The 23,883-nt window shown below is 40.6% G+C and overlaps 1 protein-coding gene across 1 annotated transcript in view; it reads left to right on the forward strand.

The window, feature by feature from the left end:
• The window catches only part of kcna10a (potassium voltage-gated channel, shaker-related subfamily, member 10a), a 31,543-nt gene that overhangs the window by 4,038 nt on the left and 3,622 nt on the right, over positions 1-23,883 (forward strand). The gene's annotated exons all lie outside the window — the stretch shown is intronic.

Here is a 23,883-nt window from a genome sequence, read left to right on the forward strand (position 1 = left end):
TAGCAGATAAGTCAACAACATCAACAAAACTCACCTTTGTGATTTCGTTGACTTTATCGTTGCAAATGCATCTGCAGGTTATCCATACATCTCTGTGCCATGTCTGTCATCGCCGGTGAAATGTACAGACACTCCGGCACATTCAATGGGGGTCCGGCGGCAGATTTCTTGCCACTTTCGCATCTTCGGTGCAACTTGAATCCCTCCCTGTTAGTGTTGTTACACCCTCCGACAACACACCGACGAGGCATGTTGTCTCCAAGGTTCCAAAAAATAGTCGAAAAAACGGAAAATAACAGAGCTGAGACCCGGTGTTTGCAATGTGTTGAAAATGAAAATGGCGGCTGTATTACCTCGGTGACGTCACGTTCTGACGTCATCGCCAAAAGAGCCCTAAACAGAAAGGCGTTTAATTCGCCGAAATTCACCCATTTAGAGTTCGGAAATCAGTTAAAAAAAATATATGGTCTTTTTTCTGCACCATCAAAGTATATATTGACGCTTACATAGGTCTGGTGATAATGTTCTCCTTTAACAAAAGGAGAAAGGAACAAAAATACTGGAGCTAAGCAGAAAAGACAAACAAAGGAAGCTAGCGTGAGAGCTACAGAAAACGAACATAATCAATTAAAACTTGGCACAAAGGCACACAAAGGGAAAAAAAAACCATTAGCATGAGAGCTAGAAAAGGACAAAGGCGTAGCGTATAAGCTAGCGAGAATAAACATACCAAGAGAGTCTTCAATTGTTGCGTGTGAGCAAATTAGAGTCCAACAATGAGTGAACAGAAAAGGCTGGCTTATAAAGGATGGTGATTAGTGGAACAGGTGTGCGTCTTGAAACCACGGCAGGTGAAAATAATGCGTTGCTATGGAAACTGACTAAAAACAGGAACTAAGGCGTCAAATTACCAAAAAGTGATACCACATAGATCGATCTGAGCAGCGGATCCCAACAGCAGCATCTACTTATCCGTGGCTCACTAGTGCAACAACACATCTATACGTACGTCTTATGTGTGACTGCCATCTACTGGTTAGACTTATTATTACACCATGTACCAAAAAAATAGCTTCGAGGTCGGTAAGCACAACCAGAATTATTCCGTACATTAGGCGCGCCGGGTTATAAGACCGATTATTGAGAAAATGAAAGGATTCTAAGTGCGCCTTACGGTCCGAAAAATACAATGAGTAAAATAAATACAAAGCAAAATTCTCAGCATTCACACAACGATATGATTTAAAAACAAGGTGTTCCTGATTTTACATGAAAAGTCAGGCTTTTGTCCAAAGTGTCCAAGAATCAGAAAGTCCTTCCCATGGTAAAAGAAGAATCAATGAGGGTCAGTTGATTTCTTATGGTCCATTTTAGCTGTAAAAAAAAAAAGCAATATATAAATAATAAATGTCAAGGTTTGGTTCACGGCGACAACATGAGTTCATCAGATTTAGCGTTAGCAAGTTAGCATTAGCATGCTTTTCACACGGGTTGAGACTAATAACAACACAAATGGTGTGTCACTGAGTACAGCAGGTCACAAAGTAATTAGTGAATATTTACTTTATAATGCTCTGTAAATATGTTTGAAGGAGTCAGTCCACTTCTTGTAGCTTTTCGAAATGAAGTTTGTAAAATTATTTAACAGCATGAAACCGCATTGTAATTTAAAGACTACAACTGAGTAAACACTACAAGATAGTTCCACTAATCCGCGTTCTTCAGCACACAGATGCCCCACAAAAGTTACTGCAAGTCATAAGTTCCTTTCGTACATTTTTCTCCCTGTTGTCAAGTATGTTGTAAGAAAAATACACAAAAAATAAAGAAGTTGTCTCCCTGCATACTGTAATTGTGGCTGAACTATCAGTTTTAAAAGTTTGAGAAACACCCCAACTGTGTTAAACCTATCAGCATTTGACAGCACAGCCCTCCCCCTCTAAAGTTCCTGCAGGAACTTTTCAAAGTACCACCTAGCTACTTGGAACTGCATTAGCTCTACGGAACATTATTTCATACTTGCCAACCTTGAAACCTCCAATTTCGGGAGGTGGGGGTTGGGAGGCATGGTCGTGGGTGCGGTGGTGGGCGTGGTTAAGAGGGGAGGAGTATATTTACAGCTGTTGTGTGCGCAGTTGTGCACTGCACTTTCTAAAAGGCGTCGTTATTGTCACATAAGCATGATGGATTGAAACTTTTATTAGTAGATTGCACGGTACAGCACATTTTCCATACAATTGACCACTAAATGGTAACACCGCAATAAGTTTTTCAACTTGTTTAAGTCTGGGTCCACGTTAATCAATTTATGGTACAAATATATACTATCAGCATAATACTGTCATCACACAAGTTAATCATCATCGTATATACATTGAATTATTTACAATCCAGGGGATGGGATGAGGAGCTTTGGTTGATATCAGTAATTCAGTCATAAACAATTGCCTCATTAGAGAAATGGAAATTGAAACAGTGTAGGTGTGACTTAGTAGGATATGTACAGCGAGCAGTAAACATAGTGAGTTCAGATAGCATAAGAACAAGTATATACATTAGAAATACATTCGATTATTTACATTTGGTTATTTAGAATCCGGGGAGATGGGATGTGAATGGAGGAGGATTAGTAAAGGGTTGAAGTTGCCTGGAGGTGTTGTGGTGCATGTATAGTAGATGGCAGTATTGTTATGTTTAAGAGTGTCACATGCTGTTTACGGCAGACGAACTGCCTTACGGTAGACGTAAACGTGACTACTGTTGTTGTGTGTTTTTACTGCACTGGGAGGACGTTAATGAAACTGCCTAACAATAAACCCACATAAGAAAACAAGAACTCGCCCTCGATCATTCTACAGTCATAATCTCATTGGGCAGACACACTCTTTATCATGTGGGAAAGCGGACGTGAAAACAGGCTGTCTTCACTCAGGTCCGCATGAAGCTGGAGGGGGCGTTCATTGGGCAGACACACTCTTTATAATGTGGGAAAGCGGATGTGAAAACAGGCTGTCTTCACTCAGGTCCACATGGAGCTGGAGGGGGCGTGGCTTCCAGCTACGCCTGAATTTCGGGAGATTTTCGGGGGGAAAATTTGTCCCGGGAGGTTTTCGGGAGAGGCGCTGAATTTCGGGAGTCTCCCGGAAAATCCGAGAGGGTTGGCGAGTATGCATTGTTTACCCATGTTTTGGTGAAAACGCAGGGGGGCATTTCATTTACCAGGGGAAATGGGAAAGTTCCTTTAAGAGTTCCTGCGCTGGAAACGGGCTTTGTATAAGCTATCCCCTTGTGAGAAGAATTTATTCACTCTGTCTGCATTTAAAAAACTGCGCAAGAAGTAATCCGTGCAAATGGTTCATTGTTAATTATGTGTTAATTTGAACTACTATTATATATGAAATATTGCTGGGACATTCAAATTTGCCACACTAGGGTGGATGTGAGCATTATCTATTTGAACGATACTGAATATCTAATATTGTGTTGTTTAGGTCACATGGTATTGAGTAAATAGCACTTCTTGAGCTGATAGAACAGTTTTTACAGGAAGTTTGTATTTTACTTGGACTATTATGGCAAAAATAATAATCACGATTATTTAGATGGATATTGTAATAATGGTTAGAACACGATTATGTATTCAATAGCAAACATGAGTATTTATTACACCACCAAAGCTCAACTTTAAATAAAGTTTTTTAAAAAAGGAATACAAATTAGTAACGGATAAACCACATTCAGTAAAATAACAACAGTAATAAAACAATAGCAATATAGAAAACAATAACATTTAACAGCCCTTTTTTTAATACATTTTTTTAATCTTTTACACTTATTTTATAATCATAGAGTGTGTGCTTTTTGTGTCAAATAAAATATAATCAAATGTTTTTTTAATTACAGTAAACGCAAAAATCCTCACATTTATTGGTGTACTATACATCTTTGGACACTTTTGACCAGAATTCTTGGTCAAAGCATCATTGTTGTGTAAAAGTATCAATGAGTGTAAGGTACTTTTTTGGAAACCTTTATTTTGTTAGTGCATTCAGACCAAATGTGGCACATTGCGCTATTATTGTGAAGTGTGAAAGTGTGCTGTGCTGTTTTCAGCTTGACTAGTAGAGACAACATGAGGCTGTAAAAAAAGAGAGGGACCCTCTCAAGTTGCAACTGATGTTTGTACATTAATGTTACATCAATGATGTCGTTCACAACAACACAAGCAGATGAGATGTATTGTGGGTGTACGGACTGTTCTCGCCAGCTTTGGCTTCAAAGTTGAGTATTTGTACCAAAGTGGCCATCTCAACATTGTTAAGTTCAGGACATGTTTCAGGGATGAATGGGCAGTTAATTTGAACATTATTTTCCGACACAAATGTACTTTATCTCACATTTATGTCGATTTTCCTGATATTCTGCATTTGACAGCGGAATCCGTTTTATAGACCAATTATGTGACTTTGTCCGTGGTTACGTATAGGCGGAAATCATATGTTCTACTGGTTTTGTTGACTTTAGCTATTATTAATTATCAATTAAGCATACTTGTGCTGTGTCACATAATAAGCAGCAACCATGATGAGATCGTAGACCTGATCTTTGTTCCACTCATTCACTCCTCATCGTAACTAACTAACTAAGTAAAACTATGGCTGCTGATGTGTCATCCATGTTGCTTCTACTTGATATTAGCGCTGCTTTCGGTAACGTAGATCCTAACATTTTATTACAACGTATCAAAACACGTATTGGTATGTCAGACTTAGCCTCGTCTTGGTTTAACTCTTATCTTACTGACAGGATACAGTGCGTCCTCCATAACAATGTGACCTCGGAGTATGTTGAAGTAACGTAAAAAGTTCCACAGGGTTCAGTTCTTGGCCCTGCACTCTTCAGCATATACATGCTGCCGCTAGGTGACATCACACTGTTATGCTGATGACACCCAACTCTACATGCCCCTAAAGCTGACCAACACTCCGGATTGTAGTCAGCTGGAGGCGTGTCTTAATGAAATTAAACAATGGATGTCCAGCAACTTTTAGCATCTTAACGCTAACAAAACGGAAATGCTGATTATCGGTCCTGCTAGACCTATTTGATAATACCACCTTAACATTTGACAACAAAACAATTACACAGAGCGACTCGGTAAAGAATCTGGGTACTATCTTCGACCCAACCCTCTCATTTGAGTCACACATTAAGAGTGTTACTAAAACAGCCTTCTTTCATCTCTGTAATACCGCTAAAATCTGTCTCAATTTGTCCACCACCAACTTTGAAATCATTATTAATGCTGTAACTTAATTTTTTTCGGGTCTCCCTATGTCTAGCAATGAAATATTACAGTTGGTACAAAATGCGGCTGCTAAACTTTAGACAAGAACAAGAATGTGTGATCATATTACTCATATATCTGCTCACCTGCACTGGCTTCCTGTGCACTTAAGATGTGACTTTAAGGTTTTACTATTTACGTATAAAATACTTAATGGTCTAGCTCCAGCCTATCTTGCTGATTGTATTGTACCATTAATCCTACCAGAAATCTGTGTTCAAAGAACTACGGCTTATTAGTGATTCTCAGAAAACAATATAAGTCTGATGGCTTTAGAGCGTTTTCTATTCAGGCTCCAGTACTCTGGAAGGCTCTACCGGTAACAGTTAGAGATGATACCTTGGAAGCATGTATGTCCCATCTTAAAACTCACTTGTATACTTTAGCCTTTAAATAGACCCCTTTTTAAACCAGCTGTTCTGCTGTATCTTTTTTCTGCTCTGCACCCCTAACCTGCGTGGACAAGTTATCAGGTAACCACAGATCAGCCTCCACTGATGAGTCGCTCTGTCCAAAATCAGGACCCAGTATGGACCACTCCTCTGTGCATCAGTTGGGGATTTCCCTGCGCTGCTGACTTGTCTCCATTCAAGATGATCCCCTGTGGGCCCCGCTATAGACTGGACTCTCACATTGTTAACTGTATCCACTCGGCATCCATTGCACTAGTCACTCAGGGGTCCCCACAACTGCGGTCCCTTCCAAGCTCTCTCGTTGTTCCTATTGGGTTGAGTTTTTTCTTGCCCTGATGTGGGATTTGAGCCGAGGATGTTGTTGTGGCTTGTGCATCCCTTTTAGACATTTGTGTTTAAGGGCTGTATAAGCCCTTAAACACAAATGTGTTGTCTAGGCGCAGTCAGAGCATTGAGGGGATCCGGTTTGGTGGCTGCAGGATTAGGTCTCTGCTTTTTGCAGATGATGTGGTCCTGATGGCTTCATCTGGCCAGGATCACCAACTCTCACTGGACCGATTTGCAGCCAAGTGTGAAGCGACTGGGATGGGAATAAGCACCTCCAAGTCTGAGTCCATGGTTCTCCCCTGGAAAAAAGTTGGAGTGCCATCTCCGGGTTGGGGAGGAGACCCTGCCCCAAGTGGAGGAGTTAAAGTACCTAGGAGTCTTGTTAACGAGTGAGGGAAGAGTGGATCGTGAGATCGACAGGCGGATCGGTGCGGCGTCTTCAGTAATGCGGACGCTGTATCGATCCGTTGTGGTGAAGAAGGAGCTGAGCCAAAAGGCAAAGCTTTCAATTCACCGGTCGATCTACGTTCCCATCCTCACCTATGGTCATGAGATTTGGGTTATGAACGAAAGGACAAGATCACGGGTACAAGCGGGCGAAATGAGTTTCCTCTGCCAGCTGGCGGGGCTCTCCCTTAGAGATAGGGTGAGAAGCTCCGGGAGGAGCTCAAAGTAAAGCCACTGCTCCTCCACATTGAGAGGAGCCAGATGAGGTGGTTCGGGCATCTCATCAGGATGGCACCCGAACGCCTCCCTAGGGAGGTGTTTAGGGCACATCCGACCGGTAGTAGGGCACGGGGAAGACCCAGGACACTTTTGGAAGACTATGTCTCCCGGCTGGCCTGGGTACACCTCAGGATGGCCTGGGTACACCTCAGGATCCCCCGGGAAGAGTTGGACGAAGTGGCTGGGGAGAGGAAAGTCTGGGCTTCCCTGCTTAGGCTGCTGCCCCCGCGACCCGACCTCGGGTAGGCGGAAAAAGATGGATGGAATGAATGGGCTGTATAAGCAAACTTTGATTGCTTGATTGATTATTGATCGATTTCACCACCACAAGCTCCGGAATTTGTATGCACGTTGTGCGGCCCATAAGTTGTTTATTTTATTTTTGATTATTTTTATATTTTCATGATTGTGAGAAGCCATAATCGTAATCAAAATCAAAACATCATTAATTGTGCAGCCCCAGTGTCGCAGTCTGTGTTAGTACATGAGTGTGTGGATCTTTCAGTTGTCAAAAGGCCAAAGACGGATTTTGTCCCCAGCTGTTGTGCACAGGAACTTGGCCTGAAGCCTGCTGACATACCCCTGTCAGCTTGCATCTTGTAAATGCCTTGCGGAGGAGACTGCACATTAACGACACATCTGTGCCAGACATATGGATAAAAGAGGCATTTAATTGAATTTGCTCTGATGTTGCTCCCTTGAAATATTGATAGGTGCTATGCTAAGTGGACAGGCCACTGTTAAATACATAGCGATTGTTAAGTATCAAAAATGTTGCGATCGCTGCTCGGATCTTCACATATTGTTGCTTTGTTCCGTTTTTAGATCACTTTCGGTTGTTTTGACCTCCTTACTTCCTGTTTAGTCTGTCACCATAGTTTCATATTGTTTCCACCTGCTACTCTCGGTTCCCGCACACCTGTTTTACTCATCACCTCCCTTATTTAAGTTTGCCCCTTTTGTTAGTTCTGCCTGGGATCCTAATTTGCTTATACTCAACTAGTGACGACTGCTATTGATTATTACTACTTGCCAGCTTTCATGCTACGCTATTCCTTTTTCCTAGCTCTCATACTAATTGTGTTGTTTTACCTTTTTGTGCCTTTGTGCCAAGTTTAGTTTTGTTTGTTCATATTCCTAGCTTCCATGCTAGCGCCATTTGTTTGCCTTTTTCTATTAGCACCAGTATTTTTGTTCTAGCCTGTTTTGAGTTTAATAAATATTAAAATCTTACCTTGCACTGTGTTTTTGCCCGACGCATCCTTGGGAGAACGAACCCGGCATCCCTATGCCACACAGTCTTCACAAAAAACCTACATAAATCATATTTGCATTTACATGCATGTAAAATAGTATTGGTATTGTAATGGTTATGGGAATACTTTATTTCAAACATGCATACAGTTACAGTACATAATGGTGCATCACATATTTCCGGTTTCTGAGAAAAAATGTCCGAAAAAATAAAATAAAAAGCAAGGTTTATTTACCCCTTCTCCATTTCATAGCATTTTGTTACACATTTTTTGGTTCACTTCCTGTGCCCAATATGCCACACAAACAATAAAAACAGTTCTCATTAATAAATAGTTAATATAAGTTGTAAATCATATGAGATTATTATGAATATTTAATTTTAAATAAATGTTGCGGGTTGGCTCCAAAAATATTCAAATATGCAAGCAATGATGGCTCAGTCGCAGATTTCTTCTTGGTGATGTTGATTGCAATAAATCAAAGACAGCAATGCACCGGCTGCCAAAAAATATTCAGTGCTAAAATTAAAAACAATGAAAAATAAATAACAAAAAATAAGTATTTACAAAATGCAGGAATTAAAAAAACAAATAGAGCTCAAAAATCACCAATCACTGTTAGCGATACTCCAGCTCTCCACAAGCAACAGGCTTACTCACTGCCCCCTAGACTAAATGAGCAGTCCCTCTTGGTTATACTTGTATAGTGCTTTTCTACCTTCAAGGCACTCATAGCTCTTTGACACTATTTCCACATCCACCCATTGATGGCCATGCAAGGCCCTAACCACGACCCATCAGGAACAAGGGTGAAGTTAGTGTCTTGCTCAAGGACACTAAGCTTGTGACTAGGATGTCAGAAGCCGGGGATCAAACCAGGAACCCCTCAGGTTGCTGGCACAGCCGCTCTACCAACCGAGCCACCCCCTACCAGCGACACTGTGATTATTATTCATGCATTTGTTACATTTCGTCTCGATTGCTGCAACGTATTATTTTCGGGTCTCCCTATATCTGGCATTAAAAGATTACAGTTGGTACAAAATGCGTCTGCTAGACTTTTGACAAATGGTAAATGGGTTGTACTTGTATAGCGCTTTTCTACCCCTTTTTAAGGAGCCCAAAGCGCTTTGACGATATTTGCACATTCGGCCATTCACACACACATTCACACACTGACAGCGGGAGTTGCCGTGCAAGGCGCTCACCAGGACCCATCAGGAGCAAGGGTGAAGTGTCTTGCCCAAGGACACAACAGACGTGACTAGGATGGTAGAAGGTGGGGATTGAACCAGTAACCCTAATATTACTGGCAAAGCCGCTCTACCAACTTCGCCACGCCGTCCCCAAGAACAAGAAAGTTTGATCATATTACGCCTATACTGGCTCTCCTGTGCACATAAGATGTGACTTTACGGTTTTACTATTTAGTTATAAAATACTACATGGTCTAGCTCAGGGGTGCCCACTACGTCGATCGCGATCTACCGGTCGATCTCGGAGGGTGTGTCAGTCGATCTCAAGCCAGGCATTAAAAAATAGACATAAAAATGAGCAATCATCAATCATACCAAGACTTCACTTCCGTCAGTTGTTTGACATTCTCGGCACCCGAGGATCTTGTGAGATGACGCTGGCTGCTGCGAGCTCATATTTAAGAAAAAAATCACTAACAGGGCGGACGCAGAGAAACACATTTTATTTCTAGAGACTCCGTACCTACTGTCAAAACTCTAAAGACCGACTGCACAGTTCCTGTCTTCACCATAAAAGACCTGTTTCATCCTGCCTGTGCTAACAAAATAAGAGTCTCAGAAAGCTAGCGTGCACAAGCTAGCAAGCTACGGAGTTTGATGCCAATGTATTTCTCCCCCGCCCTCAGCGACCGCTTTCTCACTTGCTTGCCCACCCGCACAGTCACTGACGTCACTCACCTGCTGCCAGACATTAAAGGGCCACACACATATGCTACTCTCATAACAACGTGTTTAAAAACGAGTATGCAAGTTGGACAAATGAGATGCCAAATCCAACCACTTTCATGTGGTATTGGACAGAAAGGAGGACTTTTTTTTTCCTCCATTTGAAAATGCGGACGTTATCAGCACCACTGTCTAATTCCAATCAATGCAAGTCATCAGAATCAAATACACCAACTTATATTCTTTTCTTCATGAAAGAAAGGAATCTATGTGTGTTAAACATGCTTGTATTATCATTAAACACCATTAACTTGTTAACAAAAATGTCTCTTTCATAAATAAATAAATATAAATTATAAATAGGAATGAGGTAGATCTCCTAGACTTGGTCAATTGAAAAGTAGCTCGCCTGCAGAAAAAGTGTGAGTGCCCCTGGTCTAGCTCCATCCTATCTTGCTGATTGTATTGTACCATTTGTCCCGGCAAGAAATCTGTGCTCAAAGAACTCTGACTTATTAGTGATTCCCAGAGCCCAAAAAAGTCTGCTGCCTATAGACCTCCAGTACTCTGGAATGCTCTACCGCTAACAGTTAGAGATGCTACCTTAGTAGAATTTTCATTGATTGAAACTTTTATTAGTAGATTGCACAGTACAGTACATATTCCGTACAAGTGACCACTAAATGGTAACACCTAAATAAGTATTTTAACTTGTTTAAGTCGGGGTCCACGTTAATCAATTCATGGTAGGAGCATTTAAGTCCCATCTTAAAACTCATTCATACACCCTAGACCAGGGGTCGGGAACTTTTTTGGCTGAGAGAGCCATGAAAGCCAAATATTTAAAAATGCACTTCCGTGAGAGCCATACAATATTTTTTAACACTGAATACAACTAAATGCAAGCATTTTTAAGTAAGATCAACATTTTACGAGTATATTAAGCCTCTACTGTAGGGATGGTATAGCTCAGTTGGTAGAGTGGCCGAGCCAGGAACTTGAGGGTTCCAGGTTCGTTGTGTCCTTGGGCAAGACGCTTTACCTCCCAGTGCCACCCACACTGGTTTAAATGTAACTTAGATATTGGTTTTCACTATGTTAAGCGCCTGTAATGAGGTGGAGACTTGTCCGGGGTGTACAACGCCTTCCGTCCGATTGTAGCGGAGATAGGCTACAGCACCCTTCTTGACCCTGAAGGGAATAAACGGTAGAAATTGGATGGATAGATATGTCAAGCGCTTTGAGCCACTTGAGAAAAGCGCTATAAAAATATAATTCACTTCACTAATTATTTTTAATAACATTGTTGTTCCGAAGCTAACCAATAATAAATAAAATACTTCTTAAATGCGAGTTCTTGAATAGGTGTGGTAGAAATGGATGGATGGATTGAAATGCATGAGAAAGTTTTATATATTTTTTAATGTTATTTTTAACACTGTGATTACCAGTGGAATTTATCATTAATGATCCTGTTAAGCAATATCAGCTAAGATTTATCTGAGAGCTAGATGCAGTCATCAAAAGAGCCACATGTGGCTCCAGAGCCATAGGTTCCCTACCCCTGCCCTAGACTTTAAATAGTCCCCTTTTTGGTGTGTTTGTGTTAATGTTATTTTTAACACTGTGATTACCAGTGGAATTTATCATTAATGATCCTGTTAAGCAATATCAGCTAAGATTTATCTGAGAGCTAGATGCAGTCGTCAAAAGGGCCACATGTGGCTCCAGAGCCATAGGTTCCCTACCCCTGCCCTAGACTTTAAATAGTCCCCTTTTTGGTGTGTTTGTGCGTGTTTGCATTGGTGAGCAGAGTGGGGATATTGATGTCTCTTGTTTGCATTTTGGCGTTTGGGTTGACTGGCGAGTCGGCGCTGACTGGTCTCCATAGACCTGTTGGTGTGTGGTTGTCGGTCGCGGTTTTTCGTTCTCTTTGATTTGATCGAGTATTGCTGGCTGTTAGGGGTATTGCAGCCATTGTTTCTGCGGCCGTTTGTTTGTGGTGTGGGCGCCAATGGTTGCTGGGTTTCTTGCGTGGGGGTGGCCGATGTTGTTGTTTGCGGCAGCACTTGCAGGTGGTGGTTGGTTTCGGGGATGGGGAACTTGCCAGTTTTGTTTTCCTTTGTTGTTGCGCTAAATGACTTGTCGGGTGTCGGCCCAGGCCTGGCCTAGCGCTCTGGCGAGCCATCCTTCGCACCCAGTTTTGTGCCGTCCTCTGTGTGTGGCCTTGTCGGATGTTGTCCCTAGAGGTGTGTGTGTGGGGGCGCGCGACTGCACTCTCACATTATTAACCGTACCCACTGGGTATCCAGTGCACCAGTCACCCAGGGTAAGGGAGGGGGGATTAAGGGCTCTATAAATACACTTTGATTGATCAATGATAGCTTCATGTGGGAAAAAAATCCTCTCCTGAGCTGTCACTTTATCATGGTAATAATAGCAATAATAATATGTTGAATGTATAAGCGCCTTTGAAAAGAATAAATAAATAAATGGGTTGCACTTGTATAGCGCTTTTCTACCTTCAAAGTACTCGAAGCGCTTTGACACTACTTCCACATTTACACACACATTCACACACACTGATGGAGGGAGCTGCCATGCAAGGCGCAAACCAGCACCCATCAGGAGCAAGGGTGAAGTGTCTTGCTCAGTACACAACGGACGTGACGAGGTTGGTACTAGGTGGGAATTGAACCAGGGACCCTCGGGTTGCGCACGGCCACTCTTCCACTGCGCCACGCCGTCCCTAGAACCAAAGACACTTAACAATATACAGATAAATAATTCAAAGATAATGATTAAACAACAAAGTATAAAATCATCATGTGAGGAGTTTGAGTGTCCCAATGATCCTAAAAGCTATATTGCCTGGGGGCTTCTCTGTTTCCTGCTAGGGTTTCCCTAAACAAACAGGTCCTAGGTGAGGGACCAAACAAAGAGCAGCCTGAAGACCTCTTTGAAAAGACACAATTAAAGGGCCATATTTACCTCACCTGAGCAGCAGAGAATATAAACTGATTCTTGCTCCAATGCATATTTTGCTTTATTCATTATTATCCTGTCACTAATTGTTGTATTTTTTTTTAATAAAAGAGTTATAGTTAATTGTATCATCTATAGTTACACCTATAAATTTGATTGATTTTCTTTGTGTCAATGTCTAATCTGCATTTGTATTTGTGTCTGTCTTTCAATTCTATAACTGTTACCAAATACAATTATTTTAGTTTTACCGTGATTCAAGGATAGTCAGTGCTTGTAAAACCATCTCTTTAATGTATTCATTTTTGGTTATTTGTTTTCTAAGTAGTCGTAGTGTTTGCAAATAGCACTAACTTTAAGTCCTTTGTAACTTTCAAAATGTCGTCGTATAGAATTTTAACAATTTTGGTCCCAATATTAATCGGTGGGGTGGGTGACAAAATATGTTTAGCGGTGTAGACTTGTGTTTGCCGTGCTTCAGTAGTTGCCTACTCGTCCGTACAGACCTGATAATAATTCAAATGGCCCTGATTATCCTCAAGATGGACACCAAACCTGCACTTTGTTTACAAAGAGTGTAAACGGCTTTAAAACAGAATGAAATGTGAAGGAGGAATCTACAAAAAAATTTACGAGGTCACAGTAAACTTTGTGTTAATTAACACTGACTTGATTGAAAGGGTCGTGTATTCTCATGGAACCATCCATCCATCCATCCATTTTCTACCGCTTATTCCCTTTCGGGGTCGCGGGGGGCGCTGGCGCCTATCTCAGCTACAATCGGGCGGAAGGCAGGGTACACCCTGGACAAGTCGCCACCTCATCGCAGGGCCAACACAGATAGACAGACAACATTCACACACTAGGGCCAATTTAGTGTTGCCAATCAACCTATCCCCAGGTGCATGTCTTTGGAAGTGGGAGGAAGCCGGAGTACCCGGAGGGAACCCACGCATTCACGGGGAGAACATGCAAACTCCACACAGAAAGATCCCGAGCCTGGATTTGAACCCAGGACTGCAGGACCTTCGTATTGTGAGGCAGACGCACTAACCCCTCTGCCACCGTGAAGCCTCATGGAACCATATTATCTTAAAAATATATTTTACATCATGTCTAGTATTACCCACCTATTTTAATGATTTCATTTACTCTCGTTGTGTCTATTGCTATGGAAGGAACCTAAACAGCTCATTCACACACAGCTGAAACAGCATCAACTTTAAAGGCCTACTGAAACCCACTACTACCGACCACGCAGTCTGATAGTTTATATATCAATGAGGAAATATTAACATTGCAACACATGCCAATACGGCCTTTTTAATTTACTAAATTACCATTTTAAATTTCCCGCGAGTTTCTTGTTGAAAACGTCGCAGAATGATGACACGTACGCGTGACGTCACTGACTGTCAGGAAATATTAGCAGCTGCACCACTCGCGGCTAAAAGTCGTCTGCTTTAACCGCATAATTACACAGTATTTTGGACATCTGTGTTGCTGAATCTTTTGTAATTTGTTCATTTAATAATGGAGACTATAAAAGACAATGCTGTTGGTGGAAAGCGGTGTATTGCAGCTGTCTTTAGCACCGAGACACAGCCGATGTTTCTTTGTTTGTTGTGAAGCGGAGCAGTCAAGCGAATATGTTTTCTTTACGTCAACCAGCATGTTTTTGGATGGGGAAATTGTGATATATATCTTACCGGAGAAATCATTGGATTATTCATCATTCTGCAGCAGCGGCTGCTGTGAGCTTGGCTCCTCGGCTTCTCTGTGAGACACTTCATGTTCACTGCAGCTATCCGACCTCGAGGTATGTCTTTACAATCTTTTACAATCTTTAAAATCTCACTAAAACACTATTATAACAATAAGCAGATAAGGGATATTCCAGAATTATCCTGGTAAATGTGTCTAATTACTTTTCCGCCGCCCGGAGCCGTCACTTTTTTTTAAAATCGTAATTCACAAATCTTTCATCCTCGCTCAAATTAATGGGGAAATTGTCGCTTTCCCGGTCCGAATTGCTCTTACTGCTGATAGCTCCCATTAAAAACAATGTGAATATGTGTGGAGCCCTGCAACTCGTGACATCACGCGCACATACTTCCGGTAAAGGCAGAGCTTTTCTATTAGCGACCAAAAGTTGCAAACTTTATCGTCGATGTTCTCTACTAAATCCTTTCAGCAAAAGTATGGCAATATCGCGAAATGATCAAGTATGACACATAGAATGGACCTGGTATTCCCGTTTGAAAAAGAAAATCTCATTTCAGTAGGCCTTTAATATCTTGCTTTTAAGATGCTTTGATAGGACTGAGAATGAACCTAAACCAAGGATATCAAACATGCGGCCCGCGGGCCGGATCAGTCCCGAGAACAGGTTAAATCCGGCCCACGAGATGAGTTTGCTAAGTGTAAAATTGAGCTGCATTTTTAAATGAACGAAGTGAAGTGTGAAGTGAATTATATTTATATAGCGCTTTTTCTCTAATGACTCAAAGCGCTTTACATAGTGAAACCCAATATCTAATTTTTACATTTAAACCAGTGTGGGTGGCACTGGGAGCAGGTGGGTAAAGTGTCTTGCCCAAGGACACAACGGCAGTGACTAGGATGGCGGAAGCGGGGATCGAACCTGCAACCCTCAAGTTGCTAGCACGGCCGCTCTACCAACCGAGCTATACCGCCCCGAAACTGCTATTCTAAATGTTTCCGCTGGATGTTGCAATAGCAATTCTGTGAGGCAAGCAAATAGTTTATACCAAGGTGAGCGAGTATACCGAGCAAGAGGTACACAGTATAGCGGGACTTTAAAACAAACAGGAGTAAAATAAACACTTAAAATGTTGCACATGGATATGGTTCTGTGAAAATTATTGTCTTCTCTGCAAATTCAAAGTGAACAGTGAAAATGACAAATGAGGATGTGAAATCATAGAATAATTTTTGTTGATGCTTTAGTTAGTTTTTTGTTTAATCCTACACGGGCTGTGACTTAAAGTTGAAGTACTTTGAAGGTACACTGAGATGAAGTCGAGGTTGATTGTGTTTTTGAAACTCCACCATTTTTTTCCTTCAGAATTTAACTAACTTGAAGTATTTTGTTAAGAGGATTTTTTTGCTTGTTCTATTTTATGCAGAAGTAAAACAAAGAAAACTATCTGAACTTGTCCTAGTTGTATTTTTAAAGGCCTACTGAAACCCACTACTACCCACCACGCAGTCTGATAGTTTAATGATGAAATATTAACATTGCAACACATGCCAATACGGCCTTTTTAGTTTACTAAATCGCAATTTTAAATTTCCCGCGGAGTTTCTTGTTGAAAACGTCGCGGAATGAAGACACGTCCGTGTGACGTCCCGGGTTGCAGGGGACACATTAGCGCAGCACCATTTGCGGCTAAAAGTCGTCTCTTTTCATCGCGCAATTAAACAGTATTCTGGACATCTGTGTTGCTGAATCTTTTGCAATTTGTTCAATTAATAATGGAGAAGTCAAAGTAGAAAGATGGAGGTGGGAAGCTTTAGCCTTTAGCCACACAAACACAAGGTGTTTACTTGTTTGAAATTCCCGGAGGTGAGGCTTTACTATGGATCAGAGCGGTCAAGCGAACATGGTTCCCGACTACTTGTCAACCAGCAGGTTTTGGTGAGAAAATTGTGGTAAAAAGCTTGCGCCATCCATGCAGCTGCCGTCGACTTCCCTTAGACACAGGCGTCAAGACACCCGTGGACACACCCCTCCGACTATCAGGTACTATTTAATCTCACTAAAACACTAGCAACACAATAGAAAGATAAGGGATTTCCCAGAATTATCCTAGTAAATGTGTCTAAAAACATCTGAATCCGTCCCAATGCAATCGCGTTTTTTTTAAACTTTATTTTATTTATTTATTTTTGTTTCTAGTCCTTTGCTATCAATATCATCATCCACAAATCGTTCATCCTCGCTCAAATTAATGGGGAAATTGTCGTTTTCTCTGTTCGAATAGCTCTTGCTGCTGGAGGCTCCCATTATAAACAATGTGAGGACGTGAGGAGCCCTCACCCTTGTGACGTCATCGTCTGCGACTTCCAGTACAGGCAAGGCTTTTTTATCAGCGCCAAAAGTTGCGAAATTTATCGTCGATGTTCTCTACTAAATCCTTTCAGCAAAAATATGGCAATATTGCGAAATGATCAAGTATGACACATAGAATGGACCTGCTATCCCCGTTTGAATAAGAACATCTCATTTCAGTAGGCCTTTAACTTACCATGCCATGATTTTACCCATACATGCAACGTAGGAATAGATTTTCCTCCGTGCGGCCCCTCAGCTAAATTGACATTGGCACCCCTGACCTAAACCCTTGTGGTTAGGGAGGATATAGCAAGTGTTGACAATACAAATGTATCAAACTCTTTCACTCCGTGTATAGAAATGATCATGACACCAGTGAGACAGTAAACGGACTGAAAGGCAAGCAGGCAAGTGTTAGGATTCCTACAGTACTGGACTGTACCTGGTGGTGTTTCCTGCATATTGATATGGTTGGCCATTCTTGGTAGCTTTATGGCTAGTATTTAATGTTGAGGTCAAAGAGATGGTCAGAGTAATTTTAGTTTGCTTCCTGGAGAGTAGTAACAGAGCGGAACAGTTAGCACACTGCCAAACTAGTGATTTAGGGCTATATAAGTAAACATTGATTGATTGATTGATGTAATGAAATGTATGACAACAGGTTGCTGTTGGAATCTTTTGAATCAGTTGAGAAATGTGGGAATTGCGAAACTTTAAAAATATTCCCATTCCTTTTAATGGGAATTTCCTTCGAATTTGGGAATTTCTGGAGAAAGAGATAATTTTATGAAGATGATAATTAGCATGAATGTCCTGAATAAGCTTAATTGGTTGGTGTTGGAGTGGTTTGAAGTGGTTGAATAATGTTTGAACAACACTTTTTAATTGAGAATTAGTGTTACAGAATTCCATGAATACCATAAATGTTGGGGGAACTTAGAAAAGTGCCGGTTTAAAATTGTCCAGAATTAGTGGAATACATTTAGGTTTGAATGGTTTGAGAAATTTGAGATTTGGAAATTGGACAGCTTGTCCATTCAATTAAATGGCAATTTGGTAATAAACAAAAATGTTTTTTGAGTCCAGTAATTAGTGAAGTGAAGTGAATTATATTTATATAGCACTTTTCTCTTGTGACTCAAAGCGCTTTACATAGTGAAACCCAATATCTAAGTTACATTTAAACCAGTGTGGGTGGCACTGGGAGCAGGCGGGTAAAGTTTTTTGCCCAAAGACACAACGGCAGTGACTTGGATGGTGGAAGTGGGTATCACACCTGGAACCCCCAAGTTGCTGACACAGCCACTCTACCAGGAGAAGAAAGGGTTGGTGTTAAAATGTTTTGAATCGGTAGAGAAATATTCACATATCCACACTTTGCAATAAAAAAATTGGTAATTTGGAAATTCCTGGAGTTTAGAAAAACGGGAATTTAAAAGAAAAATGAAGGTAGCTTTGGTGTCCTGACTATGTGGTATGTTTTGATTGTGAAATTGTTGGAATTTGTCAAAAAAATACGGACGGTGAAACCAAAATAACGTAGGGTGATGGTAAGGATTTGGAAAAAAAAATTGGTACCTGGAAAATTGTTCATTTGAATTTTCAAAATGTGTTAAAGATGGAATGGTTTGAAACAGTTGAGAAATGATTTTGGAATTTGGAAAATTGCCCAGTCATCTGAATGGGAATTTCCTGAAAATTTTGGAATTTCTGTAAATGTTTAAATTATTCCCTTGGATGTGATGAATGTTTCTGTGCCAAAATTTTCTGAATCGACTTAGAAATGTTAACTTAGTAACACTTTGTAATTAAAAATGGGTATTCCTAGAATTTGGGGAAAACTGGGAAACCTTCAGGAAAAATAAAATAGATACGTTTGATGTCCTGAAACGTTTGATGTCCTGAATAAGTTAAATGTTTTGGTAGTGCAATGGTTGGAATTGGTTAAGAAATGTGGACGGTGAAACTGAGAGGAAAAAGGTTGGAAATAGGATTATGGACAACTGAGAATTCAGGGATTTCCTGTAACTTTTTAGAACCTGGAAATTTCCTAGTTTCTATTACCAGGAAGAGTGGAATGTGTTGAAGTTGGAATGTTTTGTATCAATTGAAAAACGTGGAAATTGTGGAAGTAAAAAAAAAAAAAAAAGCCCATTCATTTTAAATGGGAAATATTTCACGAGTATCTTGGAAATCTGGGAATTTTTGTAATTGTTGAAGAAGTCCCAACGAGACCTGAATGGGTTGAACATTATGAAGTTAGAACGGTGTATATTGGATGAACAGGTATGATGCTATGCCGAGCCAAAAAAGTGTCGGTTTAAGAATAAAAAACAAGAATAGATGAAAAATGGTGTAGAATCTTATATGTGTGAATGCTTGGAGCATTCACACAATTACGATAATTAGCATATCTACTAAAGATTTAGCTTCCCCTGACTTTAAAAAGTATGATACCTCTGTTTCGAACTTTAATCAAGGTTCCTTGAAAGCACCGGTTATGTGTCATGAGATGCAAAAATTAGTCTGATACATAACTTTATCCAGTGCTGCCACCAATAGGCAAAAACCTGCTAAATCGTTCTTCTATCTCCTTTTTCTGGTTCCCAAATGTTGGTGCTAATCGCATAAAAGTATGTTTTGAAGAAGTTAGGAGATCTTTGTTGAGTGAACAATGAAATGTTCTATGCTGGGTTTGCTGCTACCCCATGAAATGAACTATTTTGCATCTTTGCAAGGGGGTGAAACCTAGGTAGTGTTACACATTCCTTTTTTTGATTCAAGCAACCTTATTATTGAACTTTGACAGCAAACAACACACAGAGTGTTCATAGGATGGGTTGCCCTGGCTGCATAATCCACATTGTCAAAACCCAAGGTATGCTTGCTTTCACAAAATTGACCATTGTGTTGCCAGATGTTTTATAAAGTGGTGGCATCCAAAAAACATACCAAAGCAGGAAGACAAATGGGGGTGGGGGTAAGGGGCGGGGAGGGGGGTGGGGGGGGGGGGGGTAGATATGTTTCGTGCTTGTCTGCACATGATGGCTCGCTGGCATCTGTGTTGATCTGAGAGAAGAGATCCCTCGGCTTATGGCACCATGCTGCTCAGCCGGCATTAATCCGGAAAATTACATCCAAAAATATCAGCTCTACTAAAACATTGTCCTCCCAAGAGCAGGAACCCAAACGTACTCTACCTCCCAATCACCTGCCACTGTAAATTGCATTTCTTTATTTAACATGAACACGCAAACTTCCAATAGATGACCAGTTGCAAGCGAGGTTCTCAACCCTTTTTCAGTGATGTACCCCCTGTGAACATTTTTTTAATTCAAGTACCCCCTAATCAGAGCAAAGCATTTTTGGTTCAAAAAACAGATAAAGAAGTAAAATACAGTACTGTGTTATCAGTTTCTGATTTATTAAATTGTTGAAAAATAAACAAGTGATTCAATTATAAAAATAAAGACTTCTACGCAGGGATTCACGGTGGAAGAGGGGTTAGTGCGTCTGCCTCACAATGCGAAGGTCCACTCCTGAGTAGTCAGGGTTCAATCCCGGGCTCGGATCTTTCTGTGTGGAGTTTGCATGTTCACCCTGTGAATGCGTGGGTTCCCTCAGGGTACTCCGGCTTCCTCCCACCTCCAAAAACATGCACTTGGGGATAAGTTGATTGGCAACACTAAATTGGCCCTAGTGTGTGAATGTGAGTGTGAATGTTGTCTGTCTATCTGTTTTGGCCCTGTGATGAGGTGGCGACTTGTCCAGGGTGTACCCCGCCTTCCGCCCGATTCTAGCTGAGATAGGCACCAGCGCCCCACGCAACTCCAAAGGGGAATAAGCGGTAGAAAATGGATGGATGGATGGATGGATTTCTACACATAAAAGTAATCATCCACCTACAGTGCCCTCTTTGGGGATTGTAATAGAGATCCATCTGGATTCATGAACTTAATTCTAAACATTTTTTCACAAAAAAATTAATATTTAACATCAATATTTATGGAACATGTCCACAAAAAATCTAGCTGTCAACACTGAAATTTGCATTGTTGTATTTTTTTCCACAGTTTATGAACTTACATTCACATTTTGTTGAAGTATTATTCAACAAATATATTTATAAAGGATATTTGAAATGTTGATATTTTTAGAATATTTAAAAAAAAACGTACGTACCCCTTGGCATACCTTCAAGTATCCCCAGGGGTACGCGTACCTCCATTTGAGAACCACTGAGTTAGAACATTGATATGTAATATCAGGAGTTTGGAGGAAATACAAATTGTTTGTTTTGTTTCTCTGCAAACAAATAAAAATTCATGAACTTTGCAAATTAATACAGTAATATTTACAAGGTTTAAATAGTTTTGAGACGATAATGTACCGCTACAGAAAATTTAGCTACCTAAATATGTGAAGATGCCAAACATCTGGCACAGAAGTGTACCCCCCGCGACCCTGAAAGGGACAAGCGGTAGAAAATTGATGTATGATGTACGATTTTTAATAAGCCTGCTAAGATTGCATGTCAAGTTATTATTAGGTCTACAATGCATACTCCAGTACAACGTTAACTCAAACTAAGTACTTAATTTCTTCACCCTTAAAGTTTTTGGATCAGCCAATATAGTTTATTTTAGCAATTAAAGACACAGTTACTGTGTAAGTGATTTCTACTTTATAGTTCACATTAATGCAATATATACAGTAGATATCCAGTTGCATTTTGGACACATACAATGAGATTAGATCTGATCTAAAGTGGAAGATTTGGTTGGTAGCTAAGCTAGATCTGGCTGAACATCTGTTCATGTTTACACACATCTGGTGAAGTCAAAAGGGTTAGTTCACTAAAATGGGAGGTTTCCTACAGCAACATGCAATACTATTTTCCTGGAGCGGACTCTACGTTAAGTACGTATGGATTTTTTATATGTTTATGTACTTGCAGCGTCTCATGCAGGTCAAGTTCTTTTTGCGTGGGCTTGTCCTTCATCGACTTGCTGCTTAATAATAGAATTACTAAAATAGACAGAGCGCCAGGCGTTCACATGGGCCCCATGTGACACCTCTCGTTTAAGCTGTACAACCACAAGTCAAGGTCACATCCCACTTTCTTAAAAACAGAATGATCCTCCCTGCCACAGGAATGCAGTATTGTCTGGTAAACTCTAATCGTCAACTGTCATTGCTCTTTATTCACAAACTGGTAAAACTTTGAATACTAAGTTTACACATAAAGACATGAGCATTAGACACTGTTGACAAGAAGTCTGCTGGGGCTGCTCAGGCATGTTCTTGTTACATTGTAGTGCCAGCTTCCTTGCATGCCTCTGCGCACAAATGTATTTTATGAAGTGTGGCTCAAGAAGTATGGCATGGTGATTTGTGCAACACGAATTTGACATTTGTTCAAGTACAGTATAACCCTTGCTCTTGCCAAAAAAAAAGACAGTGGTACCCCAATGATGCAAATGTCTTAAATAGTGAGAAATATAATATGATAAAGGGATAATGCAAAATACTCTGACAAGTTGAAAGCAAACACCCAGAGTAGGTTCATATTGTTTTATGCACCATCATGCACACATTAGGCCCTTTTCCACCAAAAGGTCAGGAACTTTTAGTTCCCATAGATTTGTGTGGGTTATGTTTCTATCACAATTCACACAGTCAGGGCCGTCATATAGGGGAGAAAGGTGATAACAATTCTGAGGGGCCCACAGCCCGCTATAGGGCCTACACATTGGCCCTAGTAGTCTTTATGACAAAATGATTATGCAGTCACTAAACTAAAATAAAATAGTATAACTAATATATGTATAGTGAATATATATATATATGTATATATATATATATATATATATATATATATATATATATATATATATATACATCCATCCATCATTTTCTACCGCTTATTCCCTTTTGGGGTCGTGGGGGGTGCTGGGGCCTATCTCAGCTACAATCGGGCGGAAGGCGGGCTACACCCTGGACAAGTCGCTACCTCATCGCAGGGCCAACACAGATTGACAGACAACATTCACACTCACACACTAGGGACAATTTAGTGTTGCCAATCATATATATATATATATATATATACATTAAACCTTAATATTAATTATTGATAATTACAGGGTAACTGAATAATGACCTTCGTCAGACACTCATATTTAATAATTATGAGCATCTGTCGAAGGTCAGTTCCGTTATCATGATGTGTCCAATGTGGTCTTGTAAAAGGTGTTATTGGTAGGAAATGTTTTAATAGCTTAAATACATCCATCCAATCAATCATTTCCTACCGCTTATTCCCTTTGGGGTCGCGGGGGGCGCTGGTGCCTATCTCAGCTACAATCAGGCAGAAGGCGGGGGTACACCCTGGACAAGTCGCCACCTCATCGCAGGGCCAACAAAGGAAAACCAAACCCCCAAACTCAAAATTGCGCACTAGAAAACACTGACAAAACTGTCTGTAACTTCCCGTAGGAACGTCGTAAAAACATGAAACAAAAACCACTACGTAGGTCTCAGTTAGACATATATTTCACACACTCATACCTCCTAGCTAAAATCAACAGGAAGTTTTCAATTCCCCCTTCAATACAAAAGTTGGCTAAAAAATGTTTTTTTTCAAACCTTTTCTCCTGAGGCCGTTTGTCGTTTCGGCTTCAAATAAGCACAGAAGAGAGATTGAAGTTGAACCCTTCTGATTAAAAGTTAAATAAATATTTAAAAAGATCTTTATTTCTTCATCCCTGCACGCTTTCTTCTCACATATTTCTTTTGGCGGTCACACACTTGGCCTTGGTTTTTAAAT

This window comes from Nerophis ophidion, linkage group LG06 (genome assembly GCF_033978795.1).
Source record: "Nerophis ophidion isolate RoL-2023_Sa linkage group LG06, RoL_Noph_v1.0, whole genome shotgun sequence".
NCBI classification, from domain to species: Eukaryota; Metazoa; Chordata; class Actinopteri; order Syngnathiformes; family Syngnathidae; genus Nerophis; species Nerophis ophidion.